Source organism: Anomaloglossus baeobatrachus, unplaced genomic scaffold, assembly GCF_048569485.1.
Source record: "Anomaloglossus baeobatrachus isolate aAnoBae1 unplaced genomic scaffold, aAnoBae1.hap1 Scaffold_2740, whole genome shotgun sequence".
Taxonomy (NCBI): Eukaryota; Metazoa; Chordata; class Amphibia; order Anura; family Aromobatidae; genus Anomaloglossus; species Anomaloglossus baeobatrachus.
In genome coordinates this window covers 141,423-160,821 of record NW_027442238.1, presented here as the reverse complement: position 1 = coordinate 160,821, position 19,399 = coordinate 141,423, and the positions used below count along the sequence as shown (strand labels likewise).

At 46.2% G+C, this 19,399-nt stretch overlaps 12 non-coding genes across 12 annotated transcripts; all 12 read left to right on the top strand.

The window, feature by feature from the left end:
- Window positions 1–1,129: 1,129 nt before the first annotated feature.
- Window positions 1,130–1,320, top strand: LOC142265387 (U2 spliceosomal RNA). Its single transcript, XR_012731718.1, has one exon. It is a non-coding gene; the product is annotated as a U2 spliceosomal RNA (small nuclear RNA).
- A 1,387-nt stretch (window positions 1,321–2,707) lies between these two features.
- Window positions 2,708–2,898, top strand: LOC142265386 (U2 spliceosomal RNA). The gene has a single exon (XR_012731717.1). It is a non-coding gene; the product is annotated as a U2 spliceosomal RNA (small nuclear RNA).
- A 1,387-nt stretch (window positions 2,899–4,285) lies between these two features.
- Window positions 4,286–4,476, top strand: LOC142265385 (U2 spliceosomal RNA). The gene has a single exon (XR_012731716.1). It is a non-coding gene; the product is annotated as a U2 spliceosomal RNA (small nuclear RNA).
- Window positions 4,477–5,863: 1,387 nt separating this feature from the next.
- Window positions 5,864–6,054, top strand: LOC142265382 (U2 spliceosomal RNA). The gene has a single exon (XR_012731714.1). It is a non-coding gene; the product is annotated as a U2 spliceosomal RNA (small nuclear RNA).
- A 1,387-nt stretch (window positions 6,055–7,441) lies between these two features.
- Window positions 7,442–7,632, top strand: LOC142265381 (U2 spliceosomal RNA). The gene has a single exon (XR_012731713.1). It is a non-coding gene; the product is annotated as a U2 spliceosomal RNA (small nuclear RNA).
- Window positions 7,633–9,019: 1,387 nt separating this feature from the next.
- LOC142265380 (U2 spliceosomal RNA) lies at window positions 9,020–9,210 on the top strand. The gene has a single exon (XR_012731712.1). It is a non-coding gene; the product is annotated as a U2 spliceosomal RNA (small nuclear RNA).
- Window positions 9,211–10,597: 1,387 nt separating this feature from the next.
- Window positions 10,598–10,788, top strand: LOC142265379 (U2 spliceosomal RNA). Its single transcript, XR_012731711.1, has one exon. It is a non-coding gene; the product is annotated as a U2 spliceosomal RNA (small nuclear RNA).
- Window positions 10,789–12,175: 1,387 nt separating this feature from the next.
- On the top strand, window positions 12,176–12,368 carry LOC142265341 (U2 spliceosomal RNA). The gene has a single exon (XR_012731676.1). It is a non-coding gene; the product is annotated as a U2 spliceosomal RNA (small nuclear RNA).
- Window positions 12,369–13,756: 1,388 nt separating this feature from the next.
- On the top strand, window positions 13,757–13,947 carry LOC142265378 (U2 spliceosomal RNA). Its single transcript, XR_012731710.1, has one exon. It is a non-coding gene; the product is annotated as a U2 spliceosomal RNA (small nuclear RNA).
- A 1,387-nt stretch (window positions 13,948–15,334) lies between these two features.
- Window positions 15,335–15,525, top strand: LOC142265377 (U2 spliceosomal RNA). Its single transcript, XR_012731709.1, has one exon. It is a non-coding gene; the product is annotated as a U2 spliceosomal RNA (small nuclear RNA).
- Window positions 15,526–16,912: 1,387 nt separating this feature from the next.
- Window positions 16,913–17,103, top strand: LOC142265376 (U2 spliceosomal RNA). Its single transcript, XR_012731708.1, has one exon. It is a non-coding gene; the product is annotated as a U2 spliceosomal RNA (small nuclear RNA).
- Window positions 17,104–18,490: 1,387 nt separating this feature from the next.
- LOC142265375 (U2 spliceosomal RNA) lies at window positions 18,491–18,681 on the top strand. Its single transcript, XR_012731707.1, has one exon. It is a non-coding gene; the product is annotated as a U2 spliceosomal RNA (small nuclear RNA).
- The last annotated feature ends 718 nt before the right edge of the window (window positions 18,682–19,399 follow it).

Here is a 19,399-nt window from a genome sequence, read left to right as displayed (position 1 = left end):
TTGAATGGAATAGATCCCTTTTGGACAAAGTGGATTCACCTGCTGCTGCAGTGACCACAGGTGTGATAACATCTAGAATTGGCATCTGGTGCGATCTCTCCGCTTCCACTCCAAAGAAAGTTACCTGTTTATTCCTATCATGCATTGGTTTTTGGGGTTTTCTTTGAGTAATGATGATCTCTTTAGTAGTCTGTTGGCGCCCTCTCCTGGAGGAATAGTTTGCTTGCTCTTGGACATTCTAAAAGAGAGGTCATGATAGACATTGAGCTTCTGAGCTCAATTGGGGACAGTCATGGGTGATGAATGTTTGCAACCTACTGCGAAGCCTCATACCGCAATATAAGGAACGTCAAATACTAAGAAAGGGCGGCCTATGAAAGAATTACTACTTTCAATAAGTACACTTAAACGGCTAATTGGGAATAGAAAAACTGTAAAAAGCCCTCTGAGAAAGCCCCCCTCTAACCTTTGATAGTAAGCTTTTCTGTAGTCTGCCTGTTGATGTATTTTCCGTTTGAACTGTGCACAACATGAAGAGACGGAACACTGGCGGCTTGTCACAATGCCCCCCGATGACATCACAATAGCGCTGCTGCCTAGAAAACAAGCTGCGCAGAAGAAGTTGTTCTTTGGGTGGGAGGGTGGGCTAGTGGAAGGAGGGGGCAATCTCTTTTTTTCCCGGGTGGTAGGGGGATGACAGGAGAAGGGAAGCGGGTGGTGAGAAAGGTACAGAGGGCAGGGTTTGGGGGCTGGGAAGGAAAGGGAAAAGATTAGGGTTTGGGGATGATGAAAGGGCTTTCTACGGGTAAGGATGGCAAAGGGTGGCAGTGACGGAAAGTCAGGCAACCTGTCCTGTCCGTCTTTTTGTATCGTGAATTGGAAAGACTGCAAGGGGGAGGGGAGTTGCTTGCGCCCTAAAGGAGGAGTTATTCAGATTCATTGCAGTGGGCGGCGGCTGCAAAACGCACCATTCTTCTTGTTTTGGCTCTGCAAAGCAGCCTTTTCAAGGGTTGGCTTGGGTGACAAAATGTCTTGTGTAGGCGTGGGTTTGTCTCCCTCTCGCTCTCTCTCCCTAAGATGTGTCCGGCATAGGCCAGGGTGCCACTCGAGGCCCAAACCAATTCTGGTTATCGCTTCTCGGCCTTTTGGCTAAGATCAAGTGTAGTATCTGTTCTTATCAGTTTAATATCTGATACGTCCCCTATCTGGGGACCATATATTAAATGGATTTTTAGAACAGGGAGATGGAAAAAGAGCTTGCTCTGTCCACTCCACGCATTGACCTGGTATTGCAGTACCTCCAGGAACGGTGCACCCCTTCTTAACCCAGTTTCCAAAAGCAGAACTCAATTCACCTGATTCATATTAGCCCGATTTAATGAATTGGAAGAAAGCATACGTCTTCATATGCACCTCAATTTGGCCCATTCACTTTTCACACTTCCTCCTTTTGTTTTTTATCTTTCACACTTTTGACTTTCTTTATTCATCCAAATAGCAAACTCATCACCACTCAACCTGACCAACTCGGCTATGTCCCCGTGCTGCAGTTCTCTGTCTTATCTAGATCATTTGCAATTGAATGGAATAGATCCCTTTTGGACAAAGTGGATTCACCTGCTGCTGCAGTGACCACAGGTGTGATAACATCTAGAATTGGCATCTGGTGCGATCTCTCCGCTTCCACTCCAAAGAAAGTTACCTGTTTATTCCTATCATGCATTGGTTTTTGGGGTTTTCTTTGAGTAATGATGATCTCTTTAGTAGTCTGTTGGCGCCCTCTCCTGGAGGAATAGTTTGCTTGCTCTTGGACATTCTAAAAGAGAGGTCATGATAGACATTGAGCTTCTGAGCTCAATTGGGGACAGTCATGGGTGATGAATGTTTGCAACCTACTGCGAAGCCTCATACCGCAATATAAGGAACGTCAAATACTAAGAAAGGGCGGCCTATGAAAGAATTACTACTTTCAATAAGTACACTTAAACGGCTAATTGGGAATAGAAAAACTGTAAAAAGCCCTCTGAGAAAGCCCCCCTCTAACCTTTGATAGTAAGCTTTTCTGTAGTCTGCCTGTTGATGTATTTTCCGTTTGAACTGTGCACAACATGAAGAGACGGAACACTGGCGGCTTGTCACAATGCCCCCCGATGACATCACAATAGCGCTGCTGCCTAGAAAACAAGCTGCGCAGAAGAAGTTGTTCTTTGGGTGGGAGGGTGGGCTAGTGGAAGGAGGGGGCAATCTCTTTTTTTCCCGGGTGGTAGGGGGATGACAGGAGAAGGGAAGCGGGTGGTGAGAAAGGTACAGAGGGCAGGGTTTGGGGGCTGGGAAGGAAAGGGAAAAGATTAGGGTTTGGGGATGATGAAAGGGCTTTCTACGGGTAAGGATGGCAAAGGGTGGCAGTGACGGAAAGTCAGGCAACCTGTCCTGTCCGTCTTTTTGTATCGTGAATTGGAAAGACTGCAAGGGGGAGGGGAGTTGCTTGCGCCCTAAAGGAGGAGTTATTCAGATTCATTGCAGTGGGCGGCGGCTGCAAAACGCACCATTCTTCTTGTTTTGGCTCTGCAAAGCAGCCTTTTCAAGGGTTGGCTTGGGTGACAAAATGTCTTGTGTAGGCGTGGGTTTGTCTCCCTCTCGCTCTCTCTCCCTAAGATGTGTCCGGCATAGGCCAGGGTGCCACTCGAGGCCCAAACCAATTCTGGTTATCGCTTCTCGGCCTTTTGGCTAAGATCAAGTGTAGTATCTGTTCTTATCAGTTTAATATCTGATACGTCCCCTATCTGGGGACCATATATTAAATGGATTTTTAGAACAGGGAGATGGAAAAAGAGCTTGCTCTGTCCACTCCACGCATTGACCTGGTATTGCAGTACCTCCAGGAACGGTGCACCCCTTCTTAACCCAGTTTCCAAAAGCAGAACTCAATTCACCTGATTCATATTAGCCCGATTTAATGAATTGGAAGAAAGCATACGTCTTCATATGCACCTCAATTTGGCCCATTCACTTTTCACACTTCCTCCTTTTGTTTTTTATCTTTCACACTTTTGACTTTCTTTATTCATCCAAATAGCAAACTCATCACCACTCAACCTGACCAACTCGGCTATGTCCCCGTGCTGCAGTTCTCTGTCTTATCTAGATCATTTGCAATTGAATGGAATAGATCCCTTTTGGACAAAGTGGATTCACCTGCTGCTGCAGTGACCACAGGTGTGATAACATCTAGAATTGGCATCTGGTGCGATCTCTCCGCTTCCACTCCAAAGAAAGTTACCTGTTTATTCCTATCATGCATTGGTTTTTGGGGTTTTCTTTGAGTAATGATGATCTCTTTAGTAGTCTGTTGGCGCCCTCTCCTGGAGGAATAGTTTGCTTGCTCTTGGACATTCTAAAAGAGAGGTCATGATAGACATTGAGCTTCTGAGCTCAATTGGGGACAGTCATGGGTGATGAATGTTTGCAACCTACTGCGAAGCCTCATACCGCAATATAAGGAACGTCAAATACTAAGAAAGGGCGGCCTATGAAAGAATTACTACTTTCAATAAGTACACTTAAACGGCTAATTGGGAATAGAAAAACTGTAAAAAGCCCTCTGAGAAAGCCCCCCTCTAACCTTTGATAGTAAGCTTTTCTGTAGTCTGCCTGTTGATGTATTTTCCGTTTGAACTGTGCACAACATGAAGAGACGGAACACTGGCGGCTTGTCACAATGCCCCCCGATGACATCACAATAGCGCTGCTGCCTAGAAAACAAGCTGCGCAGAAGAAGTTGTTCTTTGGGTGGGAGGGTGGGCTAGTGGAAGGAGGGGGCAATCTCTTTTTTTCCCGGGTGGTAGGGGGATGACAGGAGAAGGGAAGCGGGTGGTGAGAAAGGTACAGAGGGCAGGGTTTGGGGGCTGGGAAGGAAAGGGAAAAGATTAGGGTTTGGGGATGATGAAAGGGCTTTCTACGGGTAAGGATGGCAAAGGGTGGCAGTGACGGAAAGTCAGGCAACCTGTCCTGTCCGTCTTTTTGTATCGTGAATTGGAAAGACTGCAAGGGGGAGGGGAGTTGCTTGCGCCCTAAAGGAGGAGTTATTCAGATTCATTGCAGTGGGCGGCGGCTGCAAAACGCACCATTCTTCTTGTTTTGGCTCTGCAAAGCAGCCTTTTCAAGGGTTGGCTTGGGTGACAAAATGTCTTGTGTAGGCGTGGGTTTGTCTCCCTCTCGCTCTCTCTCCCTAAGATGTGTCCGGCATAGGCCAGGGTGCCACTCGAGGCCCAAACCAATTCTGGTTATCGCTTCTCGGCCTTTTGGCTAAGATCAAGTGTAGTATCTGTTCTTATCAGTTTAATATCTGATACGTCCCCTATCTGGGGACCATATATTAAATGGATTTTTAGAACAGGGAGATGGAAAAAGAGCTTGCTCTGTCCACTCCACGCATTGACCTGGTATTGCAGTACCTCCAGGAACGGTGCACCCCTTCTTAACCCAGTTTCCAAAAGCAGAACTCAATTCACCTGATTCATATTAGCCCGATTTAATGAATTGGAAGAAAGCATACGTCTTCATATGCACCTCAATTTGGCCCATTCACTTTTCACACTTCCTCCTTTTGTTTTTTATCTTTCACACTTTTGACTTTCTTTATTCATCCAAATAGCAAACTCATCACCACTCAACCTGACCAACTCGGCTATGTCCCCGTGCTGCAGTTCTCTGTCTTATCTAGATCATTTGCAATTGAATGGAATAGATCCCTTTTGGACAAAGTGGATTCACCTGCTGCTGCAGTGACCACAGGTGTGATAACATCTAGAATTGGCATCTGGTGCGATCTCTCCGCTTCCACTCCAAAGAAAGTTACCTGTTTATTCCTATCATGCATTGGTTTTTGGGGTTTTCTTTGAGTAATGATGATCTCTTTAGTAGTCTGTTGGCGCCCTCTCCTGGAGGAATAGTTTGCTTGCTCTTGGACATTCTAAAAGAGAGGTCATGATAGACATTGAGCTTCTGAGCTCAATTGGGGACAGTCATGGGTGATGAATGTTTGCAACCTACTGCGAAGCCTCATACCGCAATATAAGGAACGTCAAATACTAAGAAAGGGCGGCCTATGAAAGAATTACTACTTTCAATAAGTACACTTAAACGGCTAATTGGGAATAGAAAAACTGTAAAAAGCCCTCTGAGAAAGCCCCCCTCTAACCTTTGATAGTAAGCTTTTCTGTAGTCTGCCTGTTGATGTATTTTCCGTTTGAACTGTGCACAACATGAAGAGACGGAACACTGGCGGCTTGTCACAATGCCCCCCGATGACATCACAATAGCGCTGCTGCCTAGAAAACAAGCTGCGCAGAAGAAGTTGTTCTTTGGGTGGGAGGGTGGGCTAGTGGAAGGAGGGGGCAATCTCTTTTTTTCCCGGGTGGTAGGGGGATGACAGGAGAAGGGAAGCGGGTGGTGAGAAAGGTACAGAGGGCAGGGTTTGGGGGCTGGGAAGGAAAGGGAAAAGATTAGGGTTTGGGGATGATGAAAGGGCTTTCTACGGGTAAGGATGGCAAAGGGTGGCAGTGACGGAAAGTCAGGCAACCTGTCCTGTCCGTCTTTTTGTATCGTGAATTGGAAAGACTGCAAGGGGGAGGGGAGTTGCTTGCGCCCTAAAGGAGGAGTTATTCAGATTCATTGCAGTGGGCGGCGGCTGCAAAACGCACCATTCTTCTTGTTTTGGCTCTGCAAAGCAGCCTTTTCAAGGGTTGGCTTGGGTGACAAAATGTCTTGTGTAGGCGTGGGTTTGTCTCCCTCTCGCTCTCTCTCCCTAAGATGTGTCCGGCATAGGCCAGGGTGCCACTCGAGGCCCAAACCAATTCTGGTTATCGCTTCTCGGCCTTTTGGCTAAGATCAAGTGTAGTATCTGTTCTTATCAGTTTAATATCTGATACGTCCCCTATCTGGGGACCATATATTAAATGGATTTTTAGAACAGGGAGATGGAAAAAGAGCTTGCTCTGTCCACTCCACGCATTGACCTGGTATTGCAGTACCTCCAGGAACGGTGCACCCCTTCTTAACCCAGTTTCCAAAAGCAGAACTCAATTCACCTGATTCATATTAGCCCGATTTAATGAATTGGAAGAAAGCATACGTCTTCATATGCACCTCAATTTGGCCCATTCACTTTTCACACTTCCTCCTTTTGTTTTTTATCTTTCACACTTTTGACTTTCTTTATTCATCCAAATAGCAAACTCATCACCACTCAACCTGACCAACTCGGCTATGTCCCCGTGCTGCAGTTCTCTGTCTTATCTAGATCATTTGCAATTGAATGGAATAGATCCCTTTTGGACAAAGTGGATTCACCTGCTGCTGCAGTGACCACAGGTGTGATAACATCTAGAATTGGCATCTGGTGCGATCTCTCCGCTTCCACTCCAAAGAAAGTTACCTGTTTATTCCTATCATGCATTGGTTTTTGGGGTTTTCTTTGAGTAATGATGATCTCTTTAGTAGTCTGTTGGCGCCCTCTCCTGGAGGAATAGTTTGCTTGCTCTTGGACATTCTAAAAGAGAGGTCATGATAGACATTGAGCTTCTGAGCTCAATTGGGGACAGTCATGGGTGATGAATGTTTGCAACCTACTGCGAAGCCTCATACCGCAATATAAGGAACGTCAAATACTAAGAAAGGGCGGCCTATGAAAGAATTACTACTTTCAATAAGTACACTTAAACGGCTAATTGGGAATAGAAAAACTGTAAAAAGCCCTCTGAGAAAGCCCCCCTCTAACCTTTGATAGTAAGCTTTTCTGTAGTCTGCCTGTTGATGTATTTTCCGTTTGAACTGTGCACAACATGAAGAGACGGAACACTGGCGGCTTGTCACAATGCCCCCCGATGACATCACAATAGCGCTGCTGCCTAGAAAACAAGCTGCGCAGAAGAAGTTGTTCTTTGGGTGGGAGGGTGGGCTAGTGGAAGGAGGGGGCAATCTCTTTTTTTCCCGGGTGGTAGGGGGATGACAGGAGAAGGGAAGCGGGTGGTGAGAAAGGTACAGAGGGCAGGGTTTGGGGGCTGGGAAGGAAAGGGAAAAGATTAGGGTTTGGGGATGATGAAAGGGCTTTCTACGGGTAAGGATGGCAAAGGGTGGCAGTGACGGAAAGTCAGGCAACCTGTCCTGTCCGTCTTTTTGTATCGTGAATTGGAAAGACTGCAAGGGGGAGGGGAGTTGCTTGCGCCCTAAAGGAGGAGTTATTCAGATTCATTGCAGTGGGCGGCGGCTGCAAAACGCACCATTCTTCTTGTTTTGGCTCTGCAAAGCAGCCTTTTCAAGGGTTGGCTTGGGTGACAAAATGTCTTGTGTAGGCGTGGGTTTGTCTCCCTCTCGCTCTCTCTCCCTAAGATGTGTCCGGCATAGGCCAGGGTGCCACTCGAGGCCCAAACCAATTCTGGTTATCGCTTCTCGGCCTTTTGGCTAAGATCAAGTGTAGTATCTGTTCTTATCAGTTTAATATCTGATACGTCCCCTATCTGGGGACCATATATTAAATGGATTTTTAGAACAGGGAGATGGAAAAAGAGCTTGCTCTGTCCACTCCACGCATTGACCTGGTATTGCAGTACCTCCAGGAACGGTGCACCCCTTCTTAACCCAGTTTCCAAAAGCAGAACTCAATTCACCTGATTCATATTAGCCCGATTTAATGAATTGGAAGAAAGCATACGTCTTCATATGCACCTCAATTTGGCCCATTCACTTTTCACACTTCCTCCTTTTGTTTTTTATCTTTCACACTTTTGACTTTCTTTATTCATCCAAATAGCAAACTCATCACCACTCAACCTGACCAACTCGGCTATGTCCCCGTGCTGCAGTTCTCTGTCTTATCTAGATCATTTGCAATTGAATGGAATAGATCCCTTTTGGACAAAGTGGATTCACCTGCTGCTGCAGTGACCACAGGTGTGATAACATCTAGAATTGGCATCTGGTGCGATCTCTCCGCTTCCACTCCAAAGAAAGTTACCTGTTTATTCCTATCATGCATTGGTTTTTGGGGTTTTCTTTGAGTAATGATGATCTCTTTAGTAGTCTGTTGGCGCCCTCTCCTGGAGGAATAGTTTGCTTGCTCTTGGACATTCTAAAAGAGAGGTCATGATAGACATTGAGCTTCTGAGCTCAATTGGGGACAGTCATGGGTGATGAATGTTTGCAACCTACTGCGAAGCCTCATACCGCAATATAAGGAACGTCAAATACTAAGAAAGGGCGGCCTATGAAAGAATTACTACTTTCAATAAGTACACTTAAACGGCTAATTGGGAATAGAAAAACTGTAAAAAGCCCTCTGAGAAAGCCCCCCTCTAACCTTTGATAGTAAGCTTTTCTGTAGTCTGCCTGTTGATGTATTTTCCGTTTGAACTGTGCACAACATGAAGAGACGGAACACTGGCGGCTTGTCACAATGCCCCCCGATGACATCACAATAGCGCTGCTGCCTAGAAAACAAGCTGCGCAGAAGAAGTTGTTCTTTGGGTGGGAGGGTGGGCTAGTGGAAGGAGGGGGCAATCTCTTTTTTTCCCGGGTGGTAGGGGGATGACAGGAGAAGGGAAGCGGGTGGTGAGAAAGGTACAGAGGGCAGGGTTTGGGGGCTGGGAAGGAAAGGGAAAAGATTAGGGTTTGGGGATGATGAAAGGGCTTTCTACGGGTAAGGATGGCAAAGGGTGGCAGTGACGGAAAGTCAGGCAACCTGTCCTGTCCGTCTTTTTGTATCGTGAATTGGAAAGACTGCAAGGGGGAGGGGAGTTGCTTGCGCCCTAAAGGAGGAGTTATTCAGATTCATTGCAGTGGGCGGCGGCTGCAAAACGCACCATTCTTCTTGTTTTGGCTCTGCAAAGCAGCCTTTTCAAGGGTTGGCTTGGGTGACAAAATGTCTTGTGTAGGCGTGGGTTTGTCTCCCTCTCGCTCTCTCTCCCTAAGATGTGTCCGGCATAGGCCAGGGTGCCACTCGAGGCCCAAACCAATTCTGGTTATCGCTTCTCGGCCTTTTGGCTAAGATCAAGTGTAGTATCTGTTCTTATCAGTTTAATATCTGATACGTCCCCTATCTGGGGACCATATATTAAATGGATTTTTAGAACAGGGAGATGGAAAAAGAGCTTGCTCTGTCCACTCCACGCATTGACCTGGTATTGCAGTACCTCCAGGAACGGTGCACCCCTTCTTAACCCAGTTTCCAAAAGCAGAACTCAATTCACCTGATTCATATTAGCCCGATTTAATGAATTGGAAGAAAGCATACGTCTTCATATGCACCTCAATTTGGCCCATTCACTTTTCACACTTCCTCCTTTTGTTTTTTATCTTTCACACTTTTGACTTTCTTTATTCATCCAAATAGCAAACTCATCACCACTCAACCTGACCAACTCGGCTATGTCCCCGTGCTGCAGTTCTCTGTCTTATCTAGATCATTTGCAATTGAATGGAATAGATCCCTTTTGGACAAAGTGGATTCACCTGCTGCTGCAGTGACCACAGGTGTGATAACATCTAGAATTGGCATCTGGTGCGATCTCTCCGCTTCCACTCCAAAGAAAGTTACCTGTTTATTCCTATCATGCATTGGTTTTTGGGGTTTTCTTTGAGTAATGATGATCTCTTTAGTAGTCTGTTGGCGCCCTCTCCTGGAGGAATAGTTTGCTTGCTCTTGGACATTCTAAAAGAGAGGTCATGATAGACATTGAGCTTCTGAGCTCAATTGGGGACAGTCATGGGTGATGAATGTTTGCAACCTACTGCGAAGCCTCATACCGCAATATAAGGAACGTCAAATACTAAGAAAGGGCGGCCTATGAAAGAATTACTACTTTCAATAAGTACACTTAAACGGCTAATTGGGAATAGAAAAACTGTAAAAAGCCCTCTGAGAAAGCCCCCCTCTAACCTTTGATAGTAAGCTTTTCTGTAGTCTGCCTGTTGATGTATTTTCCGTTTGAACTGTGCACAACATGAAGAGACGGAACACTGGCGGCTTGTCACAATGCCCCCCGATGACATCACAATAGCGCTGCTGCCTAGAAAACAAGCTGCGCAGAAGAAGTTGTTCTTTGGGTGGGAGGGTGGGCTAGTGGAAGGAGGGGGCAATCTCTTTTTTTCCCGGGTGGTAGGGGGATGACAGGAGAAGGGAAGCGGGTGGTGAGAAAGGTACAGAGGGCAGGGTTTGGGGGCTGGGAAGGAAAGGGAAAAGATTAGGGTTTGGGGATGATGAAAGGGCTTTCTACGGGTAAGGATGGCAAAGGGTGGCAGTGACGGAAAGTCAGGCAACCTGTCCTGTCCGTCTTTTTGTATCGTGAATTGGAAAGACTGCAAGGGGGAGGGGAGTTGCTTGCGCCCTAAAGGAGGAGTTATTCAGATTCATTGCAGTGGGCGGCGGCTGCAAAACGCACCATTCTTCTTGTTTTGGCTCTGCAAAGCAGCCTTTTCAAGGGTTGGCTTGGGTGACAAAATGTCTTGTGTAGGCGTGGGTTTGTCTCCCTCTCGCTCTCTCTCCCTAAGATGTGTCCGGCATAGGCCAGGGTGCCACTCGAGGCCCAAACCAATTCTGGTTATCGCTTCTCGGCCTTTTGGCTAAGATCAAGTGTAGTATCTGTTCTTATCAGTTTAATATCTGATACGTCCCCTATCTGGGGACCATATATTAAATGGATTTTTAGAACAGGGAGATGGAAAAAGAGCTTGCTCTGTCCACTCCACGCATTGACCTGGTATTGCAGTACCTCCAGGAACGGTGCACCCCTTCTTAACCCAGTTTCCAAAAGCAGAACTCAATTCACCTGATTCATATTAGCCCGATTTAATGAATTGGAAGAAAGCATACGTCTTCATATGCACCTCAATTTGGCCCATTCACTTTTCACACTTCCTCCTTTTGTTTTTTATCTTTCACACTTTTGACTTTCTTTATTCATCCAAATAGCAAACTCATCACCACTCAACCTGACCAACTCGGCTATGTCCCCGTGCTGCAGTTCTCTGTCTTATCTAGATCATTTGCAATTGAATGGAATAGATCCCTTTTGGACAAAGTGGATTCACCTGCTGCTGCAGTGACCACAGGTGTGATAACATCTAGAATTGGCATCTGGTGCGATCTCTCCGCTTCCACTCCAAAGAAAGTTACCTGTTTATTCCTATCATGCATTGGTTTTTGGGGTTTTCTTTGAGTAATGATGATCTCTTTAGTAGTCTGTTGGCGCCCTCTCCTGGAGGAATAGTTTGCTTGCTCTTGGACATTCTAAAAGAGAGGTCATGATAGACATTGAGCTTCTGAGCTCAATTGGGGACAGTCATGGGTGATGAATGTTTGCAACCTACTGCGAAGCCTCATACCGCAATATAAGGAACGTCAAATACTAAGAAAGGGCGGCCTATGAAAGAATTACTACTTTCAATAAGTACACTTAAACGGCTAATTGGGAATAGAAAAACTGTAAAAAGCCCTCTGAGAAAGCCCCCCTCTAACCTTTGATAGTAAGCTTTTCTGTAGTCTGCCTGTTGATGTATTTTCCGTTTGAACTGTGCACAACATGAAGAGACGGAACACTGGCGGCTTGTCACAATGCCCCCCGATGACATCACAATAGCGCTGCTGCCTAGAAAACAAGCTGCGCAGAAGAAGTTGTTCTTTGGGTGGGAGGGTGGGCTAGTGGAAGGAGGGGGCAATCTCTTTTTTTCCCGGGTGGTAGGGGGATGACAGGAGAAGGGAAGCGGGTGGTGAGAAAGGTACAGAGGGCAGGGTTTGGGGGCTGGGAAGGAAAGGGAAAAGATTAGGGTTTGGGGATGATGAAAGGGCTTTCTACGGGTAAGGATGGCAAAGGGTGGCAGTGACGGAAAGTCAGGCAACCTGTCCTGTCCGTCTTTTTGTATCGTGAATTGGAAAGACTGCAAGGGGGAGGGGAGTTGCTTGCGCCCTAAAGGAGGAGTTATTCAGATTCATTGCAGTGGGCGGCGGCTGCAAAACGCACCATTCTTCTTGTTTTGGCTCTGCAAAGCAGCCTTTTCAAGGGTTGGCTTGGGTGACAAAATGTCTTGTGTAGGCGTGGGTTTGTCTCCCTCTCGCTCTCTCTCCCTAAGATGTGTCCGGCATAGGCCAGGGTGCCACTCGAGGCCCAAACCAATTCTGGTTATCGCTTCTCGGCCTTTTGGCTAAGATCAAGTGTAGTATCTGTTCTTATCAGTTTAATATCTGATACGTCCCCTATCTGGGGACCATATATATTAAATGGATTTTTAGAACAGGGAGATGGAAAAAGAGCTTGCTCTGTCCACTCCACGCATTGACCTGGTATTGCAGTACCTCCAGGAACGGTGCACCCCTTCTTAACCCAGTTTCCAAAAGCAGAACTCAATTCACCTGATTCATATTAGCCCGATTTAATGAATTGGAAGAAAGCATACGTCTTCATATGCACCTCAATTTGGCCCATTCACTTTTCACACTTCCTCCTTTTGTTTTTTATCTTTCACACTTTTGACTTTCTTTATTCATCCAAATAGCAAACTCATCACCACTCAACCTGACCAACTCGGCTATGTCCCGTGCTGCAGTTCTCTGTCTTATCTAGATCATTTGCAATTGAATGGAATAGATCCCTTTTGGACAAAGTGGATTCACCTGCTGCTGCAGTGACCACAGGTGTGATAAGATCTAGAATTGGCATCTGGTGCGATCTCTCCGCTTCCACTCCAAAGAAAGTTACCTGTTTATTCCTATCATGCATTGGTTTTTGGGGTTTTCTTTGAGTAATGATGATCTCTTTAGTAGTCTGTTGGCGCCCTCTCCTGGAGGAATAGTTTGCTTGCTCTTGGACATTCTAAAAGAGAGGTCATGATAGACATTGAGCTTCTGAGCTCAATTGGGGACAGTCATGGGTGATGAATGTTTGCAACCTGCTGCAAAGCCTCATACCGCAATATAAGGAACGTCAAATACTAAGAAAGGGCGGCCTATGAAAGAATTACTACTTTCAATAAGTACACTTAAACGGCTAATTGGGAATAGAAAAACTGTAAAAAGCCCTCTGAGAAAGCCCCCCTCTAACCTTTGATAGTAAGCTTTTCTGTAGTCTGCCTGTTGATGTATTTTCCGTTTGAACTGTGCACAACATGAAGAGACGGAACACTGGCGGCTTGTCACAATGCCCCCGCTGACATCACAATAGCGCTGCTGCCTAGAAAACAAGCTGCGCAGTAGAAGTTGTTCTTTGGGTGGGAGGGTGGGCTAGTGTAAGGAGGGGGCAAGCTCTTTTTTTCCCGGGTGGTAGGGGGATGACAGGAGAAGGGATGCGGGTGGTGAGAAGGGTACAGAGGGCAGGGTTTGGGGGCTGGGAAGGAAAGGGAAAAGATTAGGGTTTGGGGATGATGATGAAAGGGCTTTCTACGGGTAAGGATGGCAAAGGGTGGCAGTGACGGAAAGTCAGGCAACCTGTCCTGTCCGTCTTTTTGTATCGTGAATTGGAAAGACTGCAAGGGGGAGGGGAGTTGCTTGCGCCCTAAAGGAGGAGTTATTCAGATTCATTGCAGTGGGCGGCGGCTGCAAAACGCACCATTCTTCTTGTTTTTGCTCTGCAAAGCAGCCTTTTCAAGGGTTGGCTTGGGTGACAAAATGTCTTGTGTAGGCGTGGGTTTGTCTCCCTCTCGCTCTCTCTCCCTAAGATGTGTCCGGCATAGGCCAGGGTGCCACTCGAGGCCCAAACCAATTCTGGTTATCGCTTCTCGGCCTTTTGGCTAAGATCAAGTGTAGTATCTGTTCTTATCAGTTTAATATCTGATACGTCCCCTATCTGGGGACCATATATTAAATGGATTTTTAGAACAGGGAGATGGAAAAAGAGCTTGCTCTGTCCACTCCACGCATTGACCTGGTATTGCAGTACCTCCAGGAACGGTGCACCCCTTCTTAACCCAGTTTCCAAAAGCAGAACTCAATTCACCTGATTCATATTAGCCCGATTTAATGAATTGGAAGAAAGCATACGTCTTCATATGCACCTCAATTTGGCCCATTCACTTTTCACACTTCCTCCTTTTGTTTTTTATCTTTCACACTTTTGACTTTCTTTATTCATCCAAATAGCAAACTCATCACCACTCAACCTGACCAACTCGGCTATGTCCCCGTGCTGCAGTTCTCTGTCTTATCTAGATCATTTGCAATTGAATGGAATAGATCCCTTTTGGACAAAGTGGATTCACCTGCTGCTGCAGTGACCACAGGTGTGATAAGATCTAGAATTGGCATCTGGTGCGATCTCTCCGCTTCCACTCCAAAGAAAGTTACCTGTTTATTCCTATCATGCATTGGTTTTTGGGGTTTTCTTTGAGTAATGATGATCTCTTTAGTAGTCTGTTGGCGCCCTCTCCTGGAGGAATAGTTTGCTTGCTCTTGGACATTCTAAAAGAGAGGTCATGATAGACATTGAGCTTCTGAGCTCAATTGGGGACAGTCATGGGTGATGAATGTTTGCAACCTACTGCGAAGCCTCATACCGCAATATAAGGAACGTCAAATACTAAGAAAGGGCGGCCTATGAAAGAATTACTACTTTCAATAAGTACACTTAAACGGCTAATTGGGAATAGAAAAACTGTAAAAAGCCCTCTGAGAAAGCCCCCCTCTAACCTTTGATAGTAAGCTTTTCTGTAGTCTGCCTGTTGATGTATTTTCCGTTTGAACTGTGCACAACATGAAGAGACGGAACACTGGCGGCTTGTCACAATGCCCCCCGATGACATCACAATAGCGCTGCTGCCTAGAAAACAAGCTGCGCAGAAGAAGTTGTTCTTTGGGTGGGAGGGTGGGCTAGTGGAAGGAGGGGGCAATCTCTTTTTTTCCCGGGTGGTAGGGGGATGACAGGAGAAGGGAAGCGGGTGGTGAGAAAGGTACAGAGGGCAGGGTTTGGGGGCTGGGAAGGAAAGGGAAAAGATTAGGGTTTGGGGATGATGAAAGGGCTTTCTACGGGTAAGGATGGCAAAGGGTGGCAGTGACGGAAAGTCAGGCAACCTGTCCTGTCCGTCTTTTTGTATCGTGAATTGGAAAGACTGCAAGGGGGAGGGGAGTTGCTTGCGCCCTAAAGGAGGAGTTATTCAGATTCATTGCAGTGGGCGGCGGCTGCAAAACGCACCATTCTTCTTGTTTTTGCTCTGCAAAGCAGCCTTTTCAAGGGTTGGCTTGGGTGACAAAATGTCTTGTGTAGGCGTGGGTTTGTCTCCCTCTCGCTCTCTCTCCCTAAGATGTGTCCGGCATAGGCCAGGGTGCCACTCGAGGCCCAAACCAATTCTGGTTATCGCTTCTCGGCCTTTTGGCTAAGATCAAGTGTAGTATCTGTTCTTATCAGTTTAATATCTGATACGTCCCCTATCTGGGGACCATATATTAAATGGATTTTTAGAACAGGGAGATGGAAAAAGAGCTTGCTCTGTCCACTCCACGCATTGACCTGGTATTGCAGTACCTCCAGGAACGGTGCACCCCTTCTTAACCCAGTTTCCAAAAGCAGAACTCAATTCACCTGATTCATATTAGCCCGATTTAATGAATTGGAAGAAAGCATACGTCTTCATATGCACCTCAATTTGGCCCATTCACTTTTCACACTTCCTCCTTTTGTTTTTTATCTTTCACACTTTTGACTTTCTTTATTCATCCAAATAGCAAACTCATCACCACTCAACCTGACCAACTCGGCTATGTCCCCGTGCTGCAGTTCTCTGTCTTATCTAGATCATTTGCAATTGAATGGAATAGATCCCTTTTGGACAAAGTGGATTCACCTGCTGCTGCAGTGACCACAGGTGTGATAAGATCTACAATTGGCATCTGGTGCGATCTCTCCGCTTCCACTCCAAAGAAAGTTACCTGTTTATTCCTATCATGCATTGGTTTTTGGGGTTTTCTTTGAGTAATGATGATCTCTTTAGTAGTCTGTTGGCGCCCTCTCCTGGAGGAATAGTTTGCTTGCTCTTGGACATTCTAAAAGAGAGGTCATGATAGACATTGAGCTTCTGAGCTCAATTGGGGACAGTCATGGGTGATGAATGTTTGCAACCTACTGCGAAGCCTCATACCGCAATATAAGGAACGTCAAATACTAAGAAAGGGCGGCCTATGAAAGAATTACTACTTTCAATAAGTACACTTAAACGGCTAATTGGGAATAGAAAAACTGTAAAAAGCCCTCTGAGAAAGCCCCCCTCTAACCTTTGATAGTAAGCTTTTCTGTAGTCTGCCTGTTGATGTATTTTCCGTTTGAACTGTGCACAACATGAAGAGACGGAACACTGGCGGCTTGTCACAATGCCCCCCGATGACATCACAATAGCGCTGCTGCCTAGAAAACAAGCTGCGCAGAAGAAGTTGTTCTTTGGGTGGGAGGGTGGGCTAGTGGAAGGAGGGGGCAATCTCTTTTTTTCCCGGGTGGTAGGGGGATGACAGGAGAAGGGAAGCGGGTGGTGAGAAAGGTACAGAGGGCAGGGTTTGGGGGCTGGGAAGGAAAGGGAAAAGATTAGGGTTTGGGGATGATGAAAGGGCTTTCTACGGGTAAGGATGGCAAAGGGTGGCAGTGACGGAAAGTCAGGCAACCTGTCCTGTCCGTCTTTTTGTATCGTGAATTGGAAAGACTGCAAGGGGGAGGGGAGTTGCTTGCGCCCTAAAGGAGGAGTTATTCAGATTCATTGCAGTGGGCGGCGGCTGCAAAACGCACCATTCTTCTTGTTTTTGCTCTGCAAAGCAGCCTTTTCAAGGGTTGGCTTGGGTGACAAAATGTCTTGTGTAGGCGTGGGTTTGTCTCCCTCTCGCTCTCTCTCCCTAAGATGTGTCCGGCATAGGCCAGGGTGCCACTCGAGGCCCAAACCAATTCTGGTTATCGCTTCTCGGCCTTTTGGCTAAGATCAAGTGTAGTATCTGTTCTTATCAGTTTAATATCTGATACGTCCCCTATCTGGGGACCATATATTAAATGGATTTTTAGAACAGGGAGATGGAAAAAGAGCTTGCTCTGTCCACTCCACGCATTGACCTGGTATTGCAGTACCTCCAGGAACGGTGCACCCCTTCTTAACCCAGTTTCCAAAAGCAGAACTCAATTCACCTGATTCATATTAGCCCGATTTAATGAATTGGAAGAAAGCATACGTCTTCATATGCACCTCAATTTGGCCCATTCACTTTTCACACTTCCTCCTTTTGTTTTTTATCTTTCACACTTTTGACTTTCTTTATTCATCCAAATAGCAAACTCATCACCACTCAACCTGACCAACTCGGCTATGTCCCCGTGCTGCAGTTCTCTGTCTTATCTAGATCATTTGCAATTGAATGGAATAGATCCCTTTTGGACAAAGTGGATTCACCTGCTGCTGCAGTGACCACAGGTGTGATAAGATCTAGAATTGGCATCTGGTGCGATCTCTCCGCTTCCACTCCAAAGAAAGTTACCTGTTTATTCCTATCATGCATTGGTTTTTGGGGTTTTCTTTGAGTAATGATGATCTCTTTAGTAGTCTGTTGGCGCCCTCTCCTGGAGGAATAGTTTGCTTGCTCTTGGACATTCTAAAAGAGAGGTCATGATAGACATTGAGCTTCTGAGCTCAATTGGGGACAGTCATGGGTGATGAATGTTTGCAACCTACTGCGAAGCCTCATACCGCAATATAAGGAACGTCAAATACTAAGAAAGGGCGGCCTATGAAAGAATTACTACTTTCAATAAGTACACTTAAACGGCTAATTGGGAATAGAAAAACTGTAAAAAGCCCTCTGAGAAAGCCCCCCTCTAACCTTTGATAGTAAGCTTTTCTGTAGTCTGCCTGTTGATGTATTTTCCGTTTGAACTGTGCACAACATGAAGAGACGGAACACTGGCGGCTTGTCACAATGCCCCCCGATGACATCACAATAGCGCTGCTGCCTAGAAAACAAGCTGCGCAGAAGAAGTTGTTCTTTGGGTGGGAGGGTGGGCTAGTGGAAGGAGGGGGCAATCTCTTTTTTTCCCGGGTGGTAGGGGGATGACAGGAGAAGGGAAGCGGGTGGTGAGAAAGGTACAGAGGGCAGGGTTTGGGGGCTGGGAAGGAAAGGGAAAAGATTAGGGTTTGGGGATGATGAAAGGGCTTTCTACGGGTAAGGATGGCAAAGGGTGGCAGTGACGGAAAGTCAGGCAACCTGTCCTGTCCGTCTTTTTGTATCGTGAATTGGAAAGACTGCAAGGGGGAGGGGAGTTGCTTGCGCCCTAAAGGAGGAGTTATTCAGATTCATTGCAGTGGGCGGCGGCTGCAAAACGCACCATTCTTCTTGTTTTTGCTCTGCAAAGCAGCCTTTTCAAGGGTTGGCTTGGGTGACAAAATGTCTTGTGTAGGCGTGGGTTTGTCTCCCTCTCGCTCTCTCTCCCTAAGATGTGTCCGGCATAGGCCAGGGTGCCACTCGAGGCACAAACCAATTCTGGTTATCGCTTCTCGGCCTTTTGGCTAAGATCAAGTGTAGTATCTGTTCTTATCAGTTTAATATCTGATACGTCCCCTATCTGGGGACCATATATTAAATGGATTTTTAGAACAGGGAGATGGAAAAAGAGCTTGCTCTGTCCACTCCACGCATTGACCTGGTATTGCAGTACCTCCAGGAACGGTGCACCCCTTCTTAACCCAGTTTCCAAAAGCAGAACTCAATTCACCTGATTCATATTAGCCCGATTTAATGAATTGGAAGAAAGCATACGTCTTCATATGCACCTCAATTTGGCCCATTCACTTTTCACACTTCCTCCTTTTGTTTTTTATCTTTCACACTTTTGACTTTCTTTATTCATCCAAATAGCAAACTCATCACCACTCAACCTGACCAACTCGGCTATGTCCCCGTGCTGCAGTTCTCTGTCTTATCTAGATCATTTGCAATTGAATGGAATAGATCCCTTTTGGACAAAGTGGATTCACCTGCTGCTGCAGTGACCACAGGTGTGATAAGATCTAGAATTGGCATCTGGTGCGATCTCTCCGCTTCCACTCCAAAGAAAGTTACCTGTTTATTCCTATCATGCATTGGTTTTTGGGGTTTTCTTTGAGTAATGATGATCTCTTTAGTAGTCTGTTGGCGCCCTCTCCTGGAGGAATAGTTTGCTTGCTCTTGGACATTCTAAAAGAGAGGTCATGATAGACATTGAGCTTCTGAGCTCAATTGGGGACAGTCATGGGTGATGAATGTTTGCAACCTACTGCGAAGCCTCATACCGCAATATAAGGAACGTCAAATACTAAGAAAGGGCGGCCTATGAAAGAATTACTACTTTCAATAAGTACACTTAAACGGCTAATTGGGAATAGAAAAACTGTAAAAAGCCCTCTGAGAAAGCCCCCC